We start from the raw sequence: 24,922 nt of genomic DNA, 5'->3' as shown, positions 1-24,922 counted from the left end.
ATTAATGACCATGGGCCATGGCTGGTGGCATCGAGAAGCATATTTCCTGCTGCTGGCTTGCGGTAAGTGGTGGTCTCAATAATGTCCCCCACTTTTCTTAACTCTAGATCTAAAAATTCCATTCCTTGCTGATCAACTTTATATTTGAGAAAAATATTCATATCGTTGCTATTTAATTCAGCCATAAACAGGCGAAACCCTTACACTGAGCCTCTCCATGCCACCAGCAAATTGTCCATATAACGCACCCACAGCACCACATTTTTCTGATATCTCAGACTGGTGTACACCATTTCTTTCTCTCATCAGACTAAATGCAGGCATGCATATGTGGGAGCACATGCTGCACTCATGGGAACACCCCTTGTCTGGCGATAGAACTTTTTATCAAAAATAGAAAAGGTATTATGCAAAACAAAATCTTAAAGTTCTATCAAAATTCATTATATGGGCCAGACAAGGGGTGCCTTATGTCAAGCCGCTGGGCCACACCATGTACCCTCACCTGGTAGGGACGTGTATAAAGATTCCATGTCCACCCCCGCCAGTACATCCCTGTGGGGGGTTACGGCTTGTTTACTGTTTTTTTTTATATTTTGTATGTCCATAATAATAAATAAATATTTTTGGTAGCCTACAGTAGGTGCTATATCCTTTGTAGTTTTTTTGTATATGGCTGTTGGATGGACCTCCCCTGATTTATGGGTTCAGGCACAATTAATGACAGCTTTCAGGATCTCAAGTTTTTGTGGTTTTTTAGTAAATGACCACCCACCCCCCTCCCTCCTCCTCTATTCCCACTAAGCAGCTAAATAGAAAGGGGGTGGGATATTGCATCTTTATTGATGGAGACTTCACCTCCCTTTTTTTCTAAGACACAGGCTGGATGAGCGTGGCAAAGCCTGTGATTTGCAGGAATTATTTATTTTTACTCTTTATCCCAAAGGCTATTTTTTTTTTATGGACATGTGACCAGTAGCAGAGGAGTAGAAGCTGCCACTATTTCCCTACAGACAGGCTGGGAAAAAACTGGGTCATGTGACAGTTGTATACCAATTAGAAAAAAAGGTATTTCGATTTTTTGAAAATAATTACAGTGCCATCATCCACATACAGAGAAGAGAAGGGATACTGTAAACTAAACAGCATGTGTTTAGTATCATTTTAACAAATATAGCCTTCAAATGCAGATTATTATCTTCTGGGTTTATTTATAATTAGTTAGGGTATCTATGAGAGGAAAATAGTTATTTGATTTAATCTGGTGTATATACAGTATCTCACAAAGTGAGTACATCCCTCACATTTTTGTAAATCATTTATTATATCTTTTCGTGTGACAACACTGCAGAAATTACACTTTGCTACAATGTAAAGTAGTGAGTGTAGAGCTTGTATAACAGTGTAAATTTGCTGTCCCCTCAAAATAACTCAACACAGCCATTAATGTCTAAACCACTGGCAACAAAAGTGAGTAAACCTCTAAGTGAAAATGTCCAAATTGGGCCCAAAGTGTCAACATTTTTCTGTGGCCACCATTATTTTCCAGCACTGCCTTAATCCTCTTGGGTATGGAGTTCACTAGAGCTTCACAAGTTGCCACTGGAGTCCTCTTCCACTCCTCCATGAAGAAATCACGGAGGTGGTGGATGTTAGGAACCTTGCGCTTCTCCACCTTCCGTTTGAGGATGCCCCACAGATGCTCAATAGGGTTTAGGTCTGGAAACATACTTGGCCAGTCCATAATCTTTACCCTCAGCTTATTTAGCAAGGCATTGATCGTCTTGGAGGTGTGTTTGGGGTCGTTATCATATTGGAATACTGCCCTGTGGCCCAGTCACTAAAGGGAGGGGATCATGCTCTGCTTTAGTATGTCACAGTACATTTTGCACTCATGGTTCCGTCAATGAACTGTAGCTCCCCAGTGCCAGCAGCACTCATGCAGCACCAGACCATGACACTGCCACCACCATGCTTGACTGTAGGCAAGACACACTTGTCTTTGTACTCCTTACCTGGTTGCCACCACACACGTTTGACACCATCTGAACCAAATAAGTTTATCTTGGTCTAATCAGACCACAGGACATGGTTCCAGTAATCCATATCCTTAGTCTGCTTGTCTTCAGCAAACTGTTTGCGGCCTTTCTTGTGCATCATCTTTAGAAGAGGCTTCCTTCTGGTATGACAGCCATGCAGACCGATTTGATGCAGTATGCGGCGTATGGTATGAGCACTGACAGGCGGACCCCCCACCACTTCAACCTCTGAAGCAATGCTGTCGGCACTCATACGTCTATTTCAGAAAGACAACCTCTGGATATGATGTTGAGCACATCCACTCAACTTCTTTGGTTGACCATGGTGAGGCCTGTTCTGAGTGGAACCTGTCCTGTTAAACCGCTGTATGGTCTTGGCCACCGTGCTGCAGCTCGGTTTCAGGGTCTTGGCAATCTTCTTATAGCCTAGGCCATCCTTATGTAGAGCAACAATTCTTCTTTTTCAGATCTTCAGAGAGTTCTTTGCCATGAGGTGCCATGTTGAACTTCCAGTGACCAGTATGAGAGAGTTAGAGCGATAACACCAAATTTAACACACTTGCTCCCCATTCACACCCGAGACCTTGTAACACCAACAAGTTATATGACACCGGGGAGGGAAAATGGCTAATTGGGCCCAGCAAATTTACACTGTTATACAAGCTGCACACTTACTACTTATGTATATATATATATATATTAGCCGGGTACATTTAGGTAATTCATTGTTAATAATTTTGGTGTCTGTGACACTCTATCAGTATAACTGTTAATGGTGTTTAAGTGACTTATTGTAAAACAAATCTTAATTTATTTTTCTAGTTTCGTAGTCCATACTTTCACATAATTTTATTGTGCCTAAAAGAATATCTGCATTGAGCAGTGAATCTCATTTTGGACATAATCATTTTGTCAGCTTAATTTTTTTTAAATAATACATTTTTTTATTGGAGACACTGTTATACATTGATCAATTAAGCAATCAATATCGCTGACTCAGTTAGTTATTCAAACATCCTGACAGGCAATATGAAGATACACCCATTTATATTCACATATCACAGTTACTTTAAACATGTATGTTTTTCTTAAATCAGAAATAAAACAGGTATTCAATACAGACAAGCTTTTGAGAATTTTTTGTATATCAGCTTAACACAAGGGTAATAGATGCCGACTGACATTTCATCTTGAATGTGTTATCAACAGCAGGTCAGCCTGAACACCTACTTGCTAGTCATGCTGTCTGGAGATCTGCTAGCCGCACATCTTAAAAGTACATACAAGCCTACACTGGTCTCTGTGGACGGCTTTTGACTTTTCATTCCATACACCTATTAATTGCACTGCCATAAACTGAGAAGGGAAAACAAGTATGATGATAAGAAGTTTGCTACATTTTGAAGGTACTGTGAAAAATAAAGCAATGAAAAGAGAAGAATAACCTTACCTGATAAACTGTATAACATGATATCCCTTGTGTCATGTATAAAGGACATTTATTCTTGTAGTTTCTTGCCCAGCACAGTTCTCCTGGAAGCCTTAGGGCTGTTTTAGCAATACATCTGCATTAAACATTTAGTGGCTGTTATTATTAATATATTGTCAACACCACTGCCATTTCTGTGGGTATTATAAAAGGGTATAAAATGTATTGCTTTTAATTTGCACTTTAAAAATGAAAATTCCACTCATCCTTCTCCTGCTCCTCTGCTCTAACAAAATTGGTGTTTTTCTTCTGACAGTTGACAGTGCCACATGGTCTCATGCATGCACAGTGGGGATTCTACTGTGAGACATCAGGAAGTCACAGCTGGCTCCCACATTCAATGTTGGCACTGGGAATCTGAAGCCTGGCAAAAAATTGGCTCCAGTGAAGACAGCGCTGGACTCCTGGGCTGGTAAGTACCTGTTTGTTAGAAGTCAGCAGCTACAGTGGAATACATAAAATGAAATTTGTCCATTTCAGCAGGGACAGCCAAATTTCGATCCATGTATGGGAAGGTTAGTTGTACAGCAGTTGATTTACCAATCAACTGCTGTACAACCAGCATGTCTGGTTTTTCCCAAATCTAAAGTGCTGCTGGCCATAGCTGGCAGCACCGATCAGGGTATTCAGATGGTAGGGAAGGCTCCTCATTGTCAGAATACAATAACTCAGTGGGAGTGATTCCCCATCTACCTCAAATGTGTGGATGGGGGAATTGAGTCTGTTTTTTTTTTCATTCAACCTACCGGTTGATAATAAAAAAAATAATGTATGACCATCCTACATTTTTTAAAGCAGGACTGACGTTCCTTTTAATTGTTTCCTTTTTTCAATGTTTCCTTCAAATCTTCTAATTAACATAATAAATATACAGTTTTAACTACCCAAAACTTTACAGTACAGCAAAATATATGAAGATTAAAGTAGAACTATATGTAACACTCACCTGATCTCCACTTCAGACCTGGGTGGCTGCCAGCTTCTAGGTTCCACTAGTGCCACAGCCAATCAAATCGCAGGTGCCTCCTTAAACAGCTATGTGTCACCATGAGCCCATGTGTTTTCAGTATTTGTCTAAGCCTTTTGAGCACCCGTTTTCAGTTACAGACCAGTTACTGACCCCTGTGCGCTCTAAACTCATGGGTATGTGTTAATCTTACCTTGGAAATGCTAGTGTAAAGAATAACATTTTAGATTGCTAGAAGCCCTCAAGGCCATTTCTAGCTTCAGTATAGGCAGGTAGAATAAAGATCCTAATGGGAGTGCTGATTGGAACTTTAATCAAACTTTTGCTGGAGGCCTGCAGCCTGTGTAAGTACACAGATGTGTAAGGTCATTATAAGCCAAACCTGAGGATAGCTTGGGGCTCCAATATTGGAGACAAAACCCAGCCAGGAGGGATGTGTGTTCATGCCATAGACTGCCTTTTATGGAGGGGCTCCTTGCCCACAGGACTGGGAAAGTTGGGACAGCTGTGCAAATCTGTTGAGACTGAGAAAGCTGTGATGGCTAGAGAGTGCAGGGGGCTGGAGGGAGTCCACAAGTCTCAAGACAGTGGGTGAGTGAGTTTGGGGTGTCTGGAGAACCCCTATTGAGACACCAGGAGTGGGCCTGTGCAGCAAGGTGCTGTACATAAGGCTGAGTGAGCCAAGAGAGCTAGAGAGCTCAGACTACAAGAACAGCAGTGCTGCTAAAGCTTAGGCAGGTGGCTTGGAGTTTTCTTTTGCATTTTTCAGTTGACTACTTTTCTGTTGATTGTAAGTTATTTTGTTTACTGTTAGAAAACCCCTGCGTGTGTTTCTTTTTTTGCGTTTCGCAATAAAAGTGGGCCAGAAAGCCTTTAAACCAAAGTTTGGAATGGCATGAACTTCACTAACAACACATTTACCACATGAGCATAATCACTCGCATATCATACTCATTAAAACTGTATGATTTAGATGTAAATAGTATGGGGAAATTTCTGAACCTCTGACAGTTTTTGCCTGTTTGTTTCCACATGTGGGGATATTTCTTCGCCTTCCTGTCAAAGTAATAAGGGGGTGTTAGAATCTCTGTCATGTTTTTACTGCTATATGCACTCACTTGATGTTGCAATAACACCTAGTGTAATAGGCTGAGATGCTGCCACTGGAACATGTGGGGAACTCTTTTAGGAGCGCTCACTCAAATGGACAGTATTTGTAATTCACAGTAATAGAGTAGGAATCTTAAATTAATCCTGCTGGCCAAATCCCCACAAAGGCAACAAGACGGTACTGTGTAATGGTGGCCTCTCACACCAGGCGCTGGATAAGTGTCTCAAAGTTGGCAGTCATTCCACATGTCCACTCTGATGGCATAGTCACACTGGCTAGGGCTTCAAGATCAATCCTTGACATCACTCTATGAGAGTGGGACTAATGACTGAATTCCCTGTTCAAGTTCAGAAGGATTTGAGAATGTTTCTGTGGGATTTTCATTTCATTAACATTCCAAGTGGCAGTGAGTTGTCATGAATCGTTGAGGAGGACAGAGTGCCTTAACCTTCATTGTTGCCACAGCAAGTGGAAGACCCAGGAACTAGCATCCAGAGATCTCACAACAGAGTCCCAAGGAAATATGGGAAGTCACAAGGTTGTAAAACTCTAAAAACATCTACCAAAAAAAAAAAAAAAAATCAGTTTTAGTGCATGGGCTCTTTAACCTAAGAAAGAGACAGAAGTTAAGTTTGTAAATAATAAGCAATGCCACCTATAGTGGTACTTTGATAGAGATAAAGGGAGGAAAGAGGATGCGGGCAGTTGCTGAGGCTGTCCTCTCACACACTCAAACCAAGAGGAAAAGCTTGTGGACTATTCCAGCAGTGATAGGCAAACAATCAACTTCTGTAAAAATTCTCATTTCCTGACAGACTCCATGGCAGCATACGTATGGGTTAATCCCACCTCTCATACCTCATAGGACCCCACTCCCATAAATCTTTGCTTCTAGCCAGAGACCGTGTTCCTTTTTTGTCCTCCTCCTAGGACCAAGGTGTATCTTACCTTATGAAAATATCTACGGTCCGATCCTGGCTTGCACGATTGTTCTGATGGTGGTTCTGGAGTCCAGCATTCCCAGCTATTAGCAGGGTGGAGACGTGCAATATATGCGATGCCATGAAGAGCTTCTATCCTCGCCTTTGGCAGGCAAGCGGCATTGGGCCAAACGTCCTTGCTATTAGCAGGAGGTCCCCCCTTACTGAAAGCCCGGTCGTGCAGTGGGTAGTCGTTCCCAGTCAGGATGGACCAGGATAGTGCTGGGGTGGTATCGTATACCGTTTTCATTATTATTGTATGGCAGCAGTGTTTGTGTGTATTGTTTGTCCTTTCCCCCCCTGTATTCTTCCGCTATGGCAGCTGGAACGCATCTGCGTCTCAGTCCGCCGGGTCTTCCGGGTTCTGTGCATCTGCGAGCCTCGCCTGAAATCGAGGCTTGGTTCGCGCACGCGCAGTTCCGGAGAAAGGACGGCGGTCGCGCATGCGCGCGGGCTCCGCTTGACGGCGCTGGGGGCGCAGTGACGTCATCATCGGCGCCAAGTTTAAATAGCTGTCAAAATACAGCTATTACTTGGGATGATCTGCGGGTGAAAACGGCGGCTTCCCGGTGCAGTGGTTTGACTCTGTCAAGGTAGGAAGTTATGCTGCTGGCTGTCCAGCTCTCCTGTGTCCTCTGGTATTTCCTATGCTTGACTATGGGTTGTTCATTGCAGTTATAGGCTTTCTACTATGGACGTGTCACCGCCCCCCAGTGGCCAACCCTTACACTGCAGGTAGGAATTTGTTTTTTCCTTCTGCTTGAATTTTTTGGGATTACTTTTCTTTTCTATGGATCCTGTTTATCTCCCTTTTTCTTGCTCAGCCCCTCTAGGTCTGAACATAGGTCCTCAGCACGCGAAGATACAGATCGTTCCAGATCACATCACCAACAATCTTCATCAAGTTCTAGACATCCTAGTTCAGCTTCTAGGCATCATAGCGAAGAGCCCAAGTCCACGTCTGGGCGTCATTCCTACCGCCATTCCAGTCGCTCTGAAAGGAGAGCTTGCTGGGGATGTAAAGCTCAGGTCCCAGAGGGTAAATCCCTCTGTGAGCTATGTTTTCCCGAGCTGCAAAAGAAAGGGGAGCAGAAGACCAGCAGATAGAGGCCCTGGTCCGAAAAGTGGTTCAGGAATCTTTGATCAGAACGGATCACAACCGTACAACTATTGCTCCTTCTGCTCCAACATTAGCTCCCGGCAGGGTCAACCTTGGGGTTCCTGGTCCCTCCAGACGTAGTCCCTCTTTGAGTGAATCCTCGGAAAGCGAGGTTGAGGTGGATGATCCTGGAGTGGGTTTTGATTTTTCCCTGGTACCACGTTTGGTTAAGGCTGTGAAAGACGCATTGAAATGGGAAGAACCAGTGGAAGCACCCTCTAAACAGAGGAAAAACTTCAAACATCTCAAAAAAGATCGCCCAAATTTTCCCTTCCTGGGGGAACTCGGCGAAATAATTTCTGATGAATGGAATAAAGTCGAGAGAAAAAACTCGTTAATTTCAAAAGTGGCTAAGATGTATCCATTCAGGAGTGAAGAGGTTAAGCATCTAGAATCGGCTCCGCTCATTGATGCGGCTTTGATGAGGTTGGTGAGACATGTCACTCTCCCTCTCGAGGATACCGTCTCATTCAAGGATGGTCTAGAGAGGAAGATCGATACGGATCTTAAACGCATCTATATCATGGCAGGTATGGCTTGTAAACCAGCCTTAGCCCTCGCAGCTTTGTCTAAAGCTATGGAATCCTGGTCGGATGATGTGGATGCAGCTTTGGCAAGTGTTTCTGAAGAGTTGGTCAAGAGCTCACCGGTCCATGAGCTGAAACTGGTGTCAGTCTTCTTGGGTGAAGCATCCCTTGACATTATTCGCCTAGTGGCACGTGTCATGCTCTCTTCAGTCACAGCTAAGCGCGCCTTGTGGCTACGCCCATGGGTGGCGGACCCTGCCTCTAAACAGGCCTGGTGCAGAATTCCCTTTGAGGGTTCTTCCCTCTTCGGGAATAAGCTGGACTCCGCCATTACCCATGCTACAGGGGGTAAGTCAGGGTTCATACCCCAGGACCGTTGCCTCTTGGGTCAGAGAAGACCTCAACCCAGGCAAGATCAAGAGCGTACTAGAGATGCCGGCCGCTACAAGCCCAGTCGCGAGTTCAGAAAGAACTGGAGGAGAAATCAACCTTCTGGCCAGAAGTCCTCAAAGACAACCTCTTCTGGCGGACGGGAGGCTTCCAAGTCCTTTTGATACGAAGCCTGTCCAGGCGGAGCAAGTTGGGGCTCGGTTACTGCTTTTTCAGCACGTCTGGGCAGCTTCGATCAGGGACTACTGGACGGTCAAGACAGTCTCATCAGGTCATTCGTGGGTGTTCAGCAGTCCACCCTTACACCGGTTTGTTTCCACAGTCCTTCCTCACCTGGAGGAGAAGAAACAAATTCTTCTGTCATACACGGACTCACTGATAGCTCAAGGTGCGGCCATCCCGGTACCCTCGGAAGAAAGATTTCAAGGGGTGTATTCCCCCCTTTTCATGGTCCTCAAAAAGAATGGCTCCTTGAGGCCAGTCATCGACCTGACACACCTGAACTTCTTCATCAAGAAGGAAAAGTTCAAGATGGAGACGCTGCTAACAATTCGTCAGACAATACAACCAGGCAATTGGCTGGTCTCCATAGACCTGAAAGACGCCTACTTTCACGTACCGATTGCAAAGGACTTCCAGAAGTATCTTCGTTTTGCAGTAGATCAGAGGCATCTCCAATTTACATGTCTCCCATTCGGGCTTACAACATCGCCTCAAGTGTTTTCGAAGCTCTTACTGGCTGTCGTGGCTTTGATCAGAGTCAAGGGTATCCGATTACACCACTATCTAGACGACCTACTCCTGCTTTCGCAGGACAGAGAACAACTGTTGTCACACCGAGATCAGGTCATTTCTACCCTGACGGAGTTCGGTTGGCTGTTGAACAGGGAGAAAAGTCATCTAGACCCGACACAGTCTCTGATATTCCTCGGAGCCCTGTTCGACACGGTGAAGAGCACCATCTCTCTGCCTCTGGAGAAAATTACGTTAATTTGGGACAGAATTCATCGTGCAATGTCATCACCCCTACTCAGAGCTTCTCAGTGTCTCAGGATAATCGGCACCATGGTGGCAACAGCCCCCATGGTGAAATGGACACAATGGAAGATGCGCCCCTTCCAGAAGGGTTTTCTCCAGCAGTGGGATCCGGGATCTCGAGACCATCTGGTCCGGATAACCCCGTCCATGCGGGAGAGTCTCCCCTGGTGGCTGCAGTGGAAGAATCTCCTCAATTGTCATTCCATTGCACCCGTTTCCTGGATCACGGTGACAACGGATGCCAGCAGCAGAGGCTGGGGCGCTCTCTGTCTAACGGAGGTAGCCCAAGGCAAGTGGGATTTCCCATCCCGAGGTGTAGTCTCGAATGTTCTGGAGCTTCGAGCTGCCTTCTGTGCTCTACGACATCAGGAGCCTCAGTCCTCCTAAGGCTGGACAACATGACAGTGGTGTCTTATATCAAGAGACAAGGGGGCACACGCAGTCTCTCCTTACTGAAGGAAGTGAGTCCAATCATGTCCTGGGCTCAGACGAACCTGACAAATCTGACGGTTGTCTATCTTTCCGGAGTTCAAAATGTCCAGGTGGACTTTCTCTCAAGGTTTGCTCTGGACAACAACGAGTGGTCTCTCCACACAGAAGTCTTCAGTTGGATTCTATCTCTGGGAGTGACACCGGAGGTAGACCTGTTTTCATCCCCTTGCAACTACAAAATAGGAAAATACTACACGAGGTGTCGTTGTCCCCAGGCCTTCGGAGTGGATGCCCTGACGGACCAGTGGAGATTCCACAGGGCTTATGCCTTTCCACCAGTTCCGGTCATTCTACGTTTTCTATCGAGGCTCAGGTGGGAAGAAGTCGAGGTAGTGGCAATTTTTCCATATTGGCCCAACAGGCCGTGGTTCCCCCTCTTATTACAGCTCAGCTACCGGAATCCAATTCCTCTCCCATCCAGACCAGATCTCCTATTGCAAGGGGCATCTCTTCACCCATGCCCATCCCAGCTCAATCTGATGGCTTGGTTCTTGAGAGGGGAAGGTTGGAAGCCCTAGGATGTCCAAGTGCAGCTATTACAACTCTATTGAATGCCAGAAGACCAGGTACCAATAGAGTTTATCAAAGAATTTGGTCAAAGTTTGCAGATTATGTTTCCACCACTGACGGTTCCTGTATTGACCCAAGGATGCAGGATATTCTGGGTTTCTTACAAACAGGCCTGGATCTATCCTTATCAGTAAGTTCTCTACGGGTTCAGGTTTCTGCAATCTCTGCCTTCACAGGTATATCCTGGGCCAGACATCCCCTTACGAGGCAATTTTTCAGAGGAGCAATATAGCTCAGGCCTCAAAGAAAGCCGAGGTTTTCCAAGTGGGATCTTCCTCTTGTCCTGGATTTCTTTTCAGAGAAGAAAATACAACTTGTGGATCAGGCAGCTATTAAAGATCTCTCTCTCAAAGCTGTATTCCTAGTGGCCATAACATCAGCCAAGAGGGTCTCCGAGATCAGTTCTCTAGGGTGTAAAGAACCATTCCTTACTTTCTTCCCTGACCGGGTGGTCTTGATTCCTATGCTAGGATCAAATCCTAAGGTAACATCTGTATTCCATGAGAATCAAGAGATTGTTCTTCCAATTTTTCGGACAACTGAGGACTCTAGCATTCATCCTTTGGATGTGGGAGAAGTTTTAAGGCAATATCTTGAAGTCACTGCCTCTTTTCGAAGATCCGATCATTTGTTCGTTTATTTCCAAGGAAAGAACAAGGGTTTGCGTGCTTCTTCCAGAATCATTGCAGCTTGGATCGTTCAGGCTATACAAGGGGCTTATATGGCTAAGGGTTTGGCTCCTCCAGAAGCAGTGACCGCTCATTCTACCAGGAGCGTTTCTACGTCATGGGCAGCTTCCCGTCATGTATACCCGTAAAGTAATCTGCAAAGCGGCCTCTTGGTCGTCGATCAACACGTTTATGACGCACTATTGTGTAGAACCGGCTTCTTTGTCTTCGGTTAATTTTGGTTTGCATGTCTTGTCTGTTGACGGTGCCAAATAAACCTCTTTTTTCTTGAACCAGCAATTTCCCACCCGGGAGTGTATGGCTAGTCATTTCCCATATGTATGCTGCCATGGAGTCTGTCAGGAAAACGGAAAATTTATATCAAATACTTACCGTAATTTTCCTGTCCTGATGGACTCCATAGCAGCAGAAGTTCCCTCCCATTTGCTGGAGTAGGCTAAGTTACGGAACACGGTCTCTGGCTAGAAGCAAAGATTTATGGGAGTGGGGTCCTATGAGGTATGAGAGGCGGGATTAACCCATACGTATGCTGCCATGGAGTCCATCAGGAAAGGAAAATTACGGTAAGTATTTGATATAAATTTTTGTTTTATTACATATAAAAAACATACAAATGAACAAAATCCAATATTACAATAAAAAGGGAAATTAAACCTTACAGTATACAATTACTTGCAGGTTTTATCAAAAAGGGGTGTCTGGTAATGGAGTTATCCTTATAGAATAAGGATCCTCTACTAGTTGTGCAGTCTTAGTGCCTCTTCGTCAGGGGGAATAATCTATAAAAACAGGTAATTTTTTTAGGATATGCATACATACAGATTAGCAAGCATATAATATTAACAAAACAGCAATAACAATAACAGTGGGAGGTTGCTTACCTACAAGCCCAAAGCCAAAAAGGTCCCAAAACACCAAATGATTCCCCCCCCGCCGAGGACATAGGGGATAGTTAGCGGAGAATCTAAAATAGTGACAACGTACAGGGTAATGGGTAAGTTATATATAGGGTTCATTGGGGTAAGAGACAGGGTAGAAAAAGAAAGAGAAAGAAGAGGGAGGTAAATGGAAGGAAAAGGGAGGAAAGAGTAAGAGGAACGGGAATGGAGTGAAAACAAAGAATAATGAGAGGGGTGGGTGGAAAAGGGGAGGAGGAGGGGGGGAAGGGGCAGGGAGGGGGAAAACAGGGAGAGGAGGAAAGGGAAGGGGAGGAAGAGGGGGGGAAGAAAAAGCAGGGGAAGGAGGAGGAAAGGGGGGGAAAGGCGGAAGGAAGGGGGGGGGAAGAGGAGGGAAAAAGAAGGGAGAGGAAGGGGAAGAAAGAGAGGGAAAAAGGAGGGGGAAATAAAAAAGGAAGGGAAGGAGTGTGGGATGAAAAGGGGTGAAGGGACTGTTGTTACTGCAATGGAAAAGCAGGATAGAAGCTATTGGAAGATATTACACATTGATGGTCCAGATAACCAGAGGCAACCTACCTGATGAGAGCACTCTGGGGCACAAAGTCACAGAATTTTCAGGAGGGGGGGCCAGTGCTAATCACCGGAGGGGGCCACAGCCAGAGACAGGATACAACAAAGACTAATCATGTTAGCTTGATAAGTTGCTGGATAGCGTCTCGCTAGCGTCAGGGGTTAAATAGCCTGATACATCGCTTCACTGAGTGGCCTGCTGGTTAGAATTAGCAGATAGTCCAATCACATTAGTCCAGTCTGCAAATGAACAGACAGACAAAATTCAGTGGGCAAGAGTCAAAGCCTATAGCAGGTCAATAGGTCCAAATCTCACCTCAATAAGAGTGGCCGATATCCCATCCTCCTGGAGCAGCTGTCCACACTGCTCATCAATGGGCAAGGTCCCATTAAATGAGCTCCCCAACCCAGATGGCGGTATGTGTGGCGGGTCTGGCTCCCTGCACTGCTCCGTGACCTCATGCTCCTTTATGATGAAAGGGCTATGGAGGATACGGACCCATCTGTACTCCCTTCCTCCCTTACCACTGTTCCCTCTACACAGATTCCCTTGCACACTCCGATTCGATCGAACGATAAATTTAGATTGTAATCTTGGACATGTCTTGATCTCATGACTTGCATTTGGACCTTCCTGTATCAAGCCATTAGGGATCTCAATAACAGCATTAGCATGATACTCCATCAAACCTCAATATTAAACAAGACAAAGCACTCAAATCCTTACAACGATCTGAATTTGTTATTAAACAATCAGATAAAGGTGGTAATATTGTTCTCATGACACACACCCAGTATTAACTAATGTGCCTTACTGTTCTTAATAATAAATATTGGTACAAACCTATTTCCCCTCCTTGATTTCAACCTTTACCCAGGAACTCCAGGAACTTTGCATGGGGGCCTTCTATGAGCGCCTCATTGACAAAGATATTTTAGAGTTCCTGGTCCCCAAATTCCCTTGCATCTCTACTTTCTACACCCTCCCTAAAACGCACAGGAACTTACATTCACCCCCTGGCAGGCCGATCGTTTCTAGCATTGGATCCTTTACGGACAATGCCAGCAAATTCGTGGATGCCTTCTTAATGTCACATGTATGTAGTCTCCCCTCCTATATACAGGACGCTGTGGATCTTCTGAAACACATTTTATTTATTTTTTATTTATTTCAGGTACTTATATAGTGCCGTCAATTTACGCAGCGCTTTACATATACATTGTACATTCACATCAGTCCCTACCTTCAAGGAGCTTACAATCTAAGGTCCCTAACTCACATTCATACATACTAGGGACAATTTAAACAGGATCTAATTAACCTACCAGCATGTCCTTGGAGTGTGGGAGGAAATCGGAGTACCCGGAGGAAACCCACGCAGGCACAGGGAGAACATGCAAACTCCAGGCAGGTAGTGTCGTGGTTGGGAACCAGCGACCCTTCTTACTGCTAGGTGAGAGTGCTACCCACTACACCACTGTGCCACCCTGGATCCAGATCCCTCCAGATGCCCTGCTCGTGCCTATAGATATGAAGGCCTTGTACTCGAGTATCCCCCACGAGCAGCGTGTCCGGATGGCTGGATCTTTCCTTGCTTACCAGAAACATACCTCCTGGCATTTGAACCATTTTATTTTGGAAGTTTTAAGATTTATCTTGATGAAGAATTACTTCACCTTCAATAATGAGAACTATCTTCAAACCCAGGGAGTCGCCATGGGGACATCTTGCTCCCCTGCTTATGCTAACTTGTATTTGGGCGGGTTGGAGAGATCTACAACTTCTGATGATCGGTATGCACCATTTTTGGACCACTTCCTATTATGGTATAGGTACATTGCTGACCTGCTCATGGTTTGGACTGGTACCAGAGATGGACTACTGGACTTCATCCATGCCCTCAACTCTAACAATTTTAATTTGAAATTTACATTCAGTTTTGATGATACTCTGATCCCCTTTTTGGATCTGACTATCGTCCAACATTTGTATGATACTTTAGGTACAGATTTAATTTGCAAGCCGACGGCCGCAATATGCTACTTCATGCATCAAGTGCCCACCCTCGATCATTGGTGCGCAGTATTCCGTATGCACAATATTAGCGCTTACGAAGGAACTGCACCCTTGAAATAGATTTTTGGAAAACAAGCCAATGCCCTACGTGTTAGACTTCTTTTGAGAGTCTACTCTTGTACTAATCTGAAGAGGGAATTTAATCAAGCATTAGCTCACCCTAGGTGCTCCTTGCTTTACCCCCTACCCAAACCTAAACAAACCGAAACAGTCAAAGTTGTCACTAAATACTCTGCCCAACAGCAACAATTCAGTAGGATACTGTCTAACCATTGGCATCTGCTCACTGAGCACCATGTCTTGACTAACCATGTGAGACCTACTCCCGAATAGGGGTTCCGGAGAGCCTCTTCTTTAAGAGAACAGTTGACCAATAGTCATTATCAAATACCAGAACTATTGTTGACTGGACCCAGGGGCACCTTCCAATGTGGCAACTGTCCTCGTTGGCCATGGATTTTTGGGGGCACTGGGTTTCAGTCACCAAACGGTGAATTTTTTAAACCACGCTTCCATTCTGATTGCGGTCTGATGGGCGTTATTTAACTCAAGTTATGCAAATGTAAATCTTATTATGTGGGTAAAACAATAAGAAAACTTCGCCAGGGAATTGGTGATCATTTATATTATTCTAGTAGTGGCAAACTAACCACTAACCAACTAACTGTGGGTCGCCATATTGGCTTGTATCATCGGTTTGAGATTTCTGTTTTTTTAGGTTATCAACGAAACCCAAGAGGAGGGGACAAGGTTATCTCGCAACGAGAAATGATGTGGATTGAACGTTTGAACGCCACTAGGGATGAGCCGAACACCCCCCTGTTTGGTTCGCACCAGAACATGCGAACAGGCAAAAAATTAGTTTGAACACGCGAACACCATTAAAGTCTATGGGACACGAAAATGAATAATCAAAAGTGCTAATTTTAAAGGCTTATATGCAAGTTATTGTCATAAAAAGTGTTTGGGGACCTGGGTCCTGCCCCAGAGGACATGGATCAATGTAAAAAAAAGTTTTAAAAACGAACGTTTTTTCGGGAGCAGCGATTTTAATAATGCTTAAAGTGAAACAATAAAAGTGTAATATTCCTTTAAATTTTGTACCTGGGGGGTGTCTATAGTATGCCTGTAAAGGGGCGCATGTTTCCCGTGTTTAGAACAGTCTGACGGCAAAATGACATTTCAAAGGAAAAAAAGTCATTTAAAACTATTCGCGGCTATTAATGAATTGCCGGTCCGACAATACACATAAAAGTTCATTGATAAAAACGGCATGGGAATTCCCCACAGTGGAACCCCGAACCAAAATTATAAAAAAAATTACCTGGGGGTCCCTCTAAATTCCATACCAGACCCTTCAGGTCTGGTATGGATATTAAGGGGAACCCCGGCCAAAAAAAAATGGCGTGGGGTCCCCCTCAAAATCTATACCAGACCCTTCAGGTCTGGTATGGATTTTAAGGGGAACCCCGCACCAAAACAAAAAAAATGGCATGGGGTCCCCCCAAAAATCCATACCAGACCCTTAGCCGATCGCGCAACCTGGCAGGCTGCAGGAAAAGAGGGTGGGATGAGAGATCTCCCCCCTCCTGAACCATACCCATTCACATGCCCTCATCATTGTGAGGGTGCTTTGGGGTAGCCCCCCAAAACACCTTGTCCCCATGTTGATGGGGACAAGGGCCTCATCCCCACAACCCTTGCCCGGTGGTTGTGGGGGTCTGCGGGTGGGGGGCTTATCGGAATCTGGAATCCCCCTTTAACGGAACCCCCAGATCCCGGCCCTCCCCCCTGTGTGAAATGGTAAGGGGGTACTTTGTACCCCTACCATTTCACAAAAAAGGTGTCAAAAATGTTAAAAATGACAAGAGACAGTTTTTGACAATTCCTTTATTTAAATGCTGCTTCTTTCTTCTATCTTCTATCCTCTTTCTTCTCTCTTCTATCTTCCTTCCATCCTCCATCCTCTTCTTCTTCTGGTTCTTCTGGTTCTTCCTCTGGTGTTCTCGTCCGGCATCTTCCTCCGCTGCGTCTTCTTCCCTTCTTCTTCTCGGGCCGCTCCGCATCCACCATGATGGGAGGCTCCCGCTGTGGGACGCTTCTTGTCTTCTGACGGTTCTTAAATAATGGAGGGCGGGGCCACCCGGTGACCCCTCCCCCCTCTGACCTCACTGGGAATGCCACAGGGAAGTCCCCGTGCGTCAAGTCCCCTTCAGGTCTGGTATAGATTTTCAGGGGGACCCTACGCCATTGTTTTACAAAATTTTGGCCAGGGTTCCCCTTAATATCCATACCAGACCTGAAGGGCCTGGTATGGAATTTAGGGGACCCCCCACGTCATTTTTTTTTTTTTTTTTTGGTTCGGGGTTCCCCTGTGGGGAATTCCCATGCCATTTTTATCAATGAATTTTTATGTGTATTGTCGGACCGGCAATTCATTAATAGCCGCAAGTAGTTTTAAATTACTTTTTTTCCTTTGAAATGTCATTTTGCTGTCAGACTGTTCTAAACACAGGAAACATGCACCCCTTTACAGGCATACTATAGACACCCCCAGGTACGAAATTTAAAGGAATATTACACTTTTATTGTTTCACTTTAAGCACTATTAAAAGCACGGCTCCAGAAAAAACTGCCTTTTTTAAAACTTTTTTTTGCCTTGATCCATGTACCCTGGGGCAAGACCCAGGTCCCCAAACACTTTTTATGACAATACCATGCATATAAGCCTTTAAAATTAGCATTTTTGATTTCTCCCATAGACTTTTAAAGGGTGTTCCAGGGCTTTCAAATTTGCCGTGAACACCCCAAATTGTTCACTGTTCGACGAACTGGCGAACAGCCAATGTTCGAGTCGAACATGAGTTTGACTCGAACTCGAAGCTCATCCCTAAACACCACCATTCCCCTGACCTTAATAAAATGTTCTTGTGAAACCCTTTTTTATAGGGTTTCCCTTTTAATAGGGACCCTATTCACCTGCAGACATATCAAGACTTTACAAACCCCTTGTCTTTCTTCTCTAGCTTCCCCCCTCCCCTTTGCCCCTTCTAACTAACACCCCCCCTTTTTTCCCTCCCTCCCCCAAACCCACCCTTTGTTTATTCCCTGTTGAATGAACATTGTAAACCATAATTTGGCTCATGACATCTTTAGCCTAATGTTCAATATAGTCATCTCCTATTGTCCTGGGTCAGGTAACTCGCTAGACTTCATGCCCTGTTTTTAATTTTATGCTTTAAATATATTGTACTATTTGTGTGGAGTTCTCCAACCATTATATTGTATTGTAATAATAGTGATTGTTTTTCTATTCGTGATGGTTTACCTTTATGATTGTTTTGAGTTCTTGTTTGTCCCATGCACTCAGCTGATTGGTCCTTGTGTGCCTCCTCTTTCCCTTTTAAACGGCAGCCATGTGATTCCCCTGGTGGGTTTGGTCAGTCTTTGGGAAGGCCACTTTCCACTTGTATTGCCTTAGTTTCGGCATGAGACAATGCGCACATGCATGCCAACATCATGACGTACACACAGTGTGGGGAGCCAGACCCGGTGACGTCACACGTCGCCGTCTGGCAGCGTTTTGGCACCTTCCGGGTTGTGGAGCTCATTTAATGGGCCCTTGCCCTATCCAGGAAGATAGGATATCAGCCAATTGATGAGCAGTGCGGACAGCTTCTCCAGGAAGATAGGATATCAGCAACTCTTATTAAGGTGAGATTCGGACCTATTGACCTGCTGTAGGCTTTGACCCTTACCCACTGAATTTTGTCTGTCTGTTCATTTGCAGACTGGACTGATGTGATTGGATTATCTGCTAATTCTGACCATCAGACCGCTCAGTGAAGCGTTGTATCAGGCTCTTTAACCCCTGATGCTAGAATTTCTGAGACGCTATCCAGCAACAAGCTAACACATTTAGTCTTTGTTGTACACTGTCTTTGGCTGTGGCCCCCTCCGGTGATTATCACCGGCCCACTCCTCCTGCAGTTAAACACTCTGTGAATTTGTGCCCCGGAGTGCTCCCATCAGGTAGGTTGCCTCTGGTTACCTGGACCATAAATGTGTACTATCTTCCAATTATCTTCTATCCTGCTTTTCCATTGCAATGAGAGTCCCTTCACCCCTTTTCATCCCACACTCTCTCCCTTCCTTTTTTTTTTCCACCTCCTTACTCCTCCCTTATTCTTTCCCTTCCTCTCCCTTCCTTTTCCCTCCCCTTCTTTTCCTCCCCTCCCCCTTCCCAGTGTGCCTTCCCCCCCTCTCCCCTCTTCCTCCCCTTCCCTTTCCTCCTCCCCCCTGTTTTCCCCCTCCCTGCCCCTTCCTCCCCTCCTCCCTTTTTCCACCCACCCGTCTCATTATTCTATGTTTTCACTCCATACCCCTTCCTCTTCCTCTTTCCACCTTTTCCTTCCCCTTACCTCCCTCTTCTTTCTCTTCCTTTTTCTCCCCAGTCTCTTACCCCAATGGAACCCTATATATTACTTACCCATTACTCTGTACATTGTCACTATATTAGATAGATTCTCCGCTAACAATCCCCCATGTCCACTGCAGGGGGGGATCATTTGGTGTTTTGGGACATTTTTGGCTTTGGGCTTGTAGGTAAGCAACCTCCCACTGTTATTGCAGTTTTGTTAATATTATATGCTTGCTAATCTGTATGTACGCATGTCCTAAATAAAATACCCATTTTTATAGATTATTCCTCCTGATGAAGCCACATTAAGACGTGCAACTAGTGAAGGATCCTTAATCTATGAGGATAATTTCATTACCAGACAACCCTTTTGGGAAAAACCTACGAGTAATTGTACACTGTAAGGTTTAATTTCCCTTTTTATTGTAATATTGATTTTCTCCATTTGTATGTTTTTTATATGTAATAAATGAGAATTTTTACTGAAGCTGATGTTTGCCGGGATAGTCCGCAAGCTTTTCCTCTTGGTTTGAGTATGTGAGAGGACAGTCTCAGCAACTGCCCGCACCCTCTTTCCTCCCTTTATCTCTATACAATATTTGGATGATGGTACTTTTTACACTGTAATTTTTGAAATTGTCTATCTGAGGCTATACCCAAACTTTCATTATAGTGGTATTTCACTTAATTACTAAACTTTCTACTTCCAGGAACACTATCTGACCAGTATTCATCACACAAATATACCATCGCATCCTCATTAGAACTAGCAGCCAGCAGCCTTGGTAATACTTTCAGTACTGTCTGATGTCAGTCTTATCAATAGCCTTATTCAGTATGCTGTAAGATTGTACCTTGTAACAGACACACTAGAAATTGCTGAAAAGATTTTTTGGAGCATCAAATAGAAACATAGATGAGAATAGTCCTGTTTAATGGCAGTCTCTTGTCAGATGTACCTTGTTTGATTTTAGCCAATTAGGAAATAACTATAGAAAGTTTCCCTTTAACTAAATTATAAATTATCTTCCCAGTAAATATTTTAATGACTGTATATGAGAAATAATTACATCTGACAGCAAACACCTTTTCAAGATTTTTTTCTTTATTCACTTTATGAGCACCATTATTTAGCTAACCTTATTATAAAGTTATATCTACAACTCAAAGTCAAACTTCTACTCTGCTGCATTACATAAAGTGTTTTGAATTTTATATATTTTTTATTGTCTGACTATTTTTCCTGTAGCATTTCAAAGTCTAGCTAGTTACAACAACTATTATATGAAAAAGTAAATTAAAGCAGGTAAATTGCTAAATAATTTAAATACATACATTTAGCCTAAAGGCCCAGACACACCCCTAATTTGCTGAATGGGCGATGAAAGAAAAGCAGCATGCTAAAGTTGTCATCACTCTGCTTTTTCCTCCTCTCAGCATGTTCATTAGGGATGAGCTAAAGGTTCAGTTCAAACACAGGTTGTGTCATCTGAATATCGGGCTTTTTAGCCTGTTCGATGGAAGCCGTACATAATGTACAGTGCTGTTTTTTTCTACTGCTAGTATATATGACAGCCCCCCCCCCCCTTTAAATGGTTGTTAAAGGGGAATTATGGGCAAAGCTTTTTTGGCAATACTTAACCTATGGATCACAGGAGTGCAGTTCATTCTGCACTCCTGTGAACCGTTTTGAGGTCAAATAATTGAATTTTATTCAAATCTGACCATAACACCTTTTTCCATGTGGCCTCAAAATCTTCATGGTGCGTTTAAGGTGGTCAGATGAGACTATAATTGAAATATTTGGCCTCAACACCAAATGATTTGTCTAGGGGAAATCTAATACAGATCACCATCCAAATAACACCATTCCTACAGTAATGTTTTCAGGTGATAATTTCCTGTTATGGGGTGTTTCTCTGCAGCAGGGACAGGAGCACTAGTCAGGATAGAAGAAAAATGGATGGGGCAATACCATCAAATTCTTTAGAAACATCTGCTGCCCTCTGCCAGAAAGTTGTCAATGGGAAGAAGGTTTAACTTCCAACATGACGATGATCCAAAGCACAAAGCAAAACTGACCACACAGTGGTTGAAGGAGAAATAGTGGAATGTCCTTGCATGGCTTAGTCAGATCCCTGGCTTAAACCCCATTGAACATCTGTGGAAGACTGCAGTCCACAAACGGTCGCCATCAAATATAACTGAACTTGGTGATCCTTTATCCAACTCAGTTATTCTGTTTTTGAATTGAATTTTTTTCTGACATGTTGTTGGTATATCTTTCTTTTAGATGTTATAAGTTGCACTAGTAAATAAAGCTGGATAAAACACAAACTGTGTCTGCCTTCATTTCAGTCTGCAATGCAACAAAATGTGATTATTTTAAAGGGGGGTGATTCTTTTCCATACCCACAGTGTATATATATATATATATATATATATATATATACACACAGTCAGGTCCATAAATATTGGGACATCAACACAATTCAAATCTTTTTGGCTCTATTCATCACCACAATGGATTTGAAATGAAACGAACAAGATGTGCTTTAACTGCAGACTTTCAGCTAATTTGGGGGTATTTACATCCAAATCTGGTGAACGGTGTAGGAATTTCAACAGTTTGTATATGTGCCTCCCACTTTTTAAGGGACCAAAAGTAATGGGACAATTGGCTGCTCAGCTGTTCCATGGCCAGGTGTGTGTTATTCCCTCATTATCCCATTTACTAGGAGCAGATAAAAGGTCCAGAGTGCATTTCAAGTGTGCTATTTGCATTTGGAATCTGTTGCTGTCAACTCTCAATATGAGATCCAAAGAGCTGTCACTATCAGTGAAGCAAGCCATCATTAGGCTGAAAAAAACAAAACAAATCCATCAGAGAGATAGCAAAAACATTAGGTGTGGCCAAATCAACTGTTTTGGAACATCCTTAAAAAGAAAGAATGCACCGGTGAGCTCAGCAGCACCAAAAGACCCGGAAGACCACGGAAAACAACTGTGGTGGATGACCGAAGAATTCTTTCCCTGGTGAAGAAAACACCCTTCACAACAGTTGGCCGGAACAAGAACACTCTCCAGGAGGTAGGTGTATGTGTGTCAAAGTCAACAATCAAGAGAAGACTTCGCCAAAGTGAATACAGAGGGTTCACCACAAGATGTAAACCATTGGTGAGCCTCAAAAACAGGAAGGCCAGATTAGAGTTTGCCAAACAACATCTAAAAAAGCCTTCGCAGTTCTGGAACAACATCCTATGGACAGATGAGACCAAGATCAACTTGTATCAGAGTGATGGGAAGAGAAGAGTATGGAGAAGTAAAGGAACTGCTCATGATCCAAAGCATACCACCTCATCAGTGAAGCATGGTGGTGGTAGTGTCATGGCGTGGGCATGTGTGGCTGCCAATGGAACTGGTTCTCTTGTATTTATTGATGGCGAGACTGCTGACAAAAGGAGCAGGATGAATTCTGAAGTGTTTCGGGCAATATTATCTGCTCATATTCAGCAAAATGCTTTAGAACTCATTGGGCGGCGATTCACAGTGCAGACAATGACCTGAAGCATACTGGGAAAGCAACCAAAGAGTTTTTTAAGGGAAAGAAGTGGAATGTTATGCAATTACCAAGTCAATCACCTGACCTGAATTCGAATGAGCATGCATTACACTTGCTGAAGACAAAACTGAAGGGAAAATGCCCCAAGAACAAGCAGGAACTGAAGACAGTTGCAGTAGAGGCCTGGCAGAGCATCACCAGGGATGAAACCCAGCGTCTGGTGATGTCTATGCGTTCCAGACTTCAGGCTCTAATTGACTGAAAAGGAAATGCAACCAAGTATTAAAAAGTGAAAGTGTGATGGATGATTGTTAATCTGTCCCATTACTTTTGGTCCCTTAAAAAGTGGGAGGCACATATACAAACTGTTGTGATTCCTACACTGTTCACCTGATTTGGATGTAAATACCCTCAAATTAAAGCTGAAAGTCTGCAGTTAAAGCACATCTTGTTTGTTTCATGTCAAATCCATTGTGGTGTTGTATAGAGCCAAAAAGATTAGAATTGTGTCGATGTCCCAATATTTATGGACCTGACTGTATATATATATATATATATATATATATATATATATATATATATATAGTGATATTGGAGGGTGTTTAGCTGGATGGTAGATGTTCTTTTTGTGGAGTGAGTCCACCTCAAAGGACAGGCATTATCATCTAAGGGCCTGGTAACCCACGTTTATTAAACGGAAAAAAGAAAACAAAAGTCCATCCAGGAATCCCATGCAGGGGTTTAAACTTCATTCAGACATTAATGAAAATATACCGAGCCACCCAGATCTCTCTTGTCAGCAGTACCTCTGCTTTCTCCCAACCGACTTCTCGATTCCTTCCAGCCTCCTGAACTCACTGGCTTCCTTAGTCTCCCAGACTCTCAACGCTGGCCAGTCTTTCCCAGCCCCGCTTTTATGGGCTGCAGTCTCCCACAGGGCAGACAGTCTTCTAGACAGAGGTTTGTCTTCAAACAGCAGCAGCAAGCTTCCTAGACTCCACCTTCCACCTCCTTCTGCTCTCACCAGCCCCTCCCCTTATGGGTTGTGTGCACCAGGTCACACACCTTGCTGGCTGCCCATAGCACTCTCACATATATTGTAGGGTAGATCCCATCCCACCCAAGACTCTTAGGGATCTCCAAACTACAGAGCCCCATCCGGCAATAGCAACATTGCAAAATCCAGAGAAAACTGCCAGAGCAGTTTTCTCCATTTCAAATCTATACTCTGTAGCCTTGCTGTCAGCAGACATGCAAACTGTGACCTTTTCCAACCTGTTTCCACAGGGACAGAGCCTTGCTCTGTCAAAATATATATACACAGGTATATATATATAGATATATATATATATATATATCTATATATATATATATATTACATATGTTTATAGAATAAAGCTTCCTTGTTTGCCCAAAGGGTACTTGGGGACAATTCTATGAACCACTGATCAATAGTTTCTTTAATGTCTTACTGAATATGAATGAGATATTGAACCTTTATTACTTATTTATTATTTGCAATTATGGAATTGTAAAGTACGTTATCCATTTCCATACTTGGGCACATACTGAAGAGTTCAAACATTCATAATGACTTTTTCATTATTTGAAAGTTTGATGATATCAGTTCTGGTCAATATTTATCTTTTAACCATCTTGTATTTTATGTACTAGGATTTACTTGTACATAAAATGTTTCATGAATATTTCCTTGCCACGTGGGAATAGGGAAATGTCACTGCTCATCATTTACTTAATTAGGTCTGACTTTACTAACTGGCAACTTCAAATAGTTTTGTTCATTGACCTCAAAAGAACAAAGTTTGGTACATGCAAATTATCTATCAAAATAAAGAGATATCATTCAAAGTAGCTGTCCTTGTTTATTTTCGACTTTTAAATTACCTTTAACTATTTACCTGACAGACCAAAACAAGATGGTATTC

The sequence above is a fragment of the Aquarana catesbeiana genome, linkage group LG04, assembly GCF_042186555.1.
Source record: "Aquarana catesbeiana isolate 2022-GZ linkage group LG04, ASM4218655v1, whole genome shotgun sequence".
Lineage (NCBI taxonomy): Eukaryota > Metazoa > Chordata > Amphibia > Anura > Ranidae > Aquarana > Aquarana catesbeiana.
Note: the sequence above shows the minus strand (reverse complement) of the source record.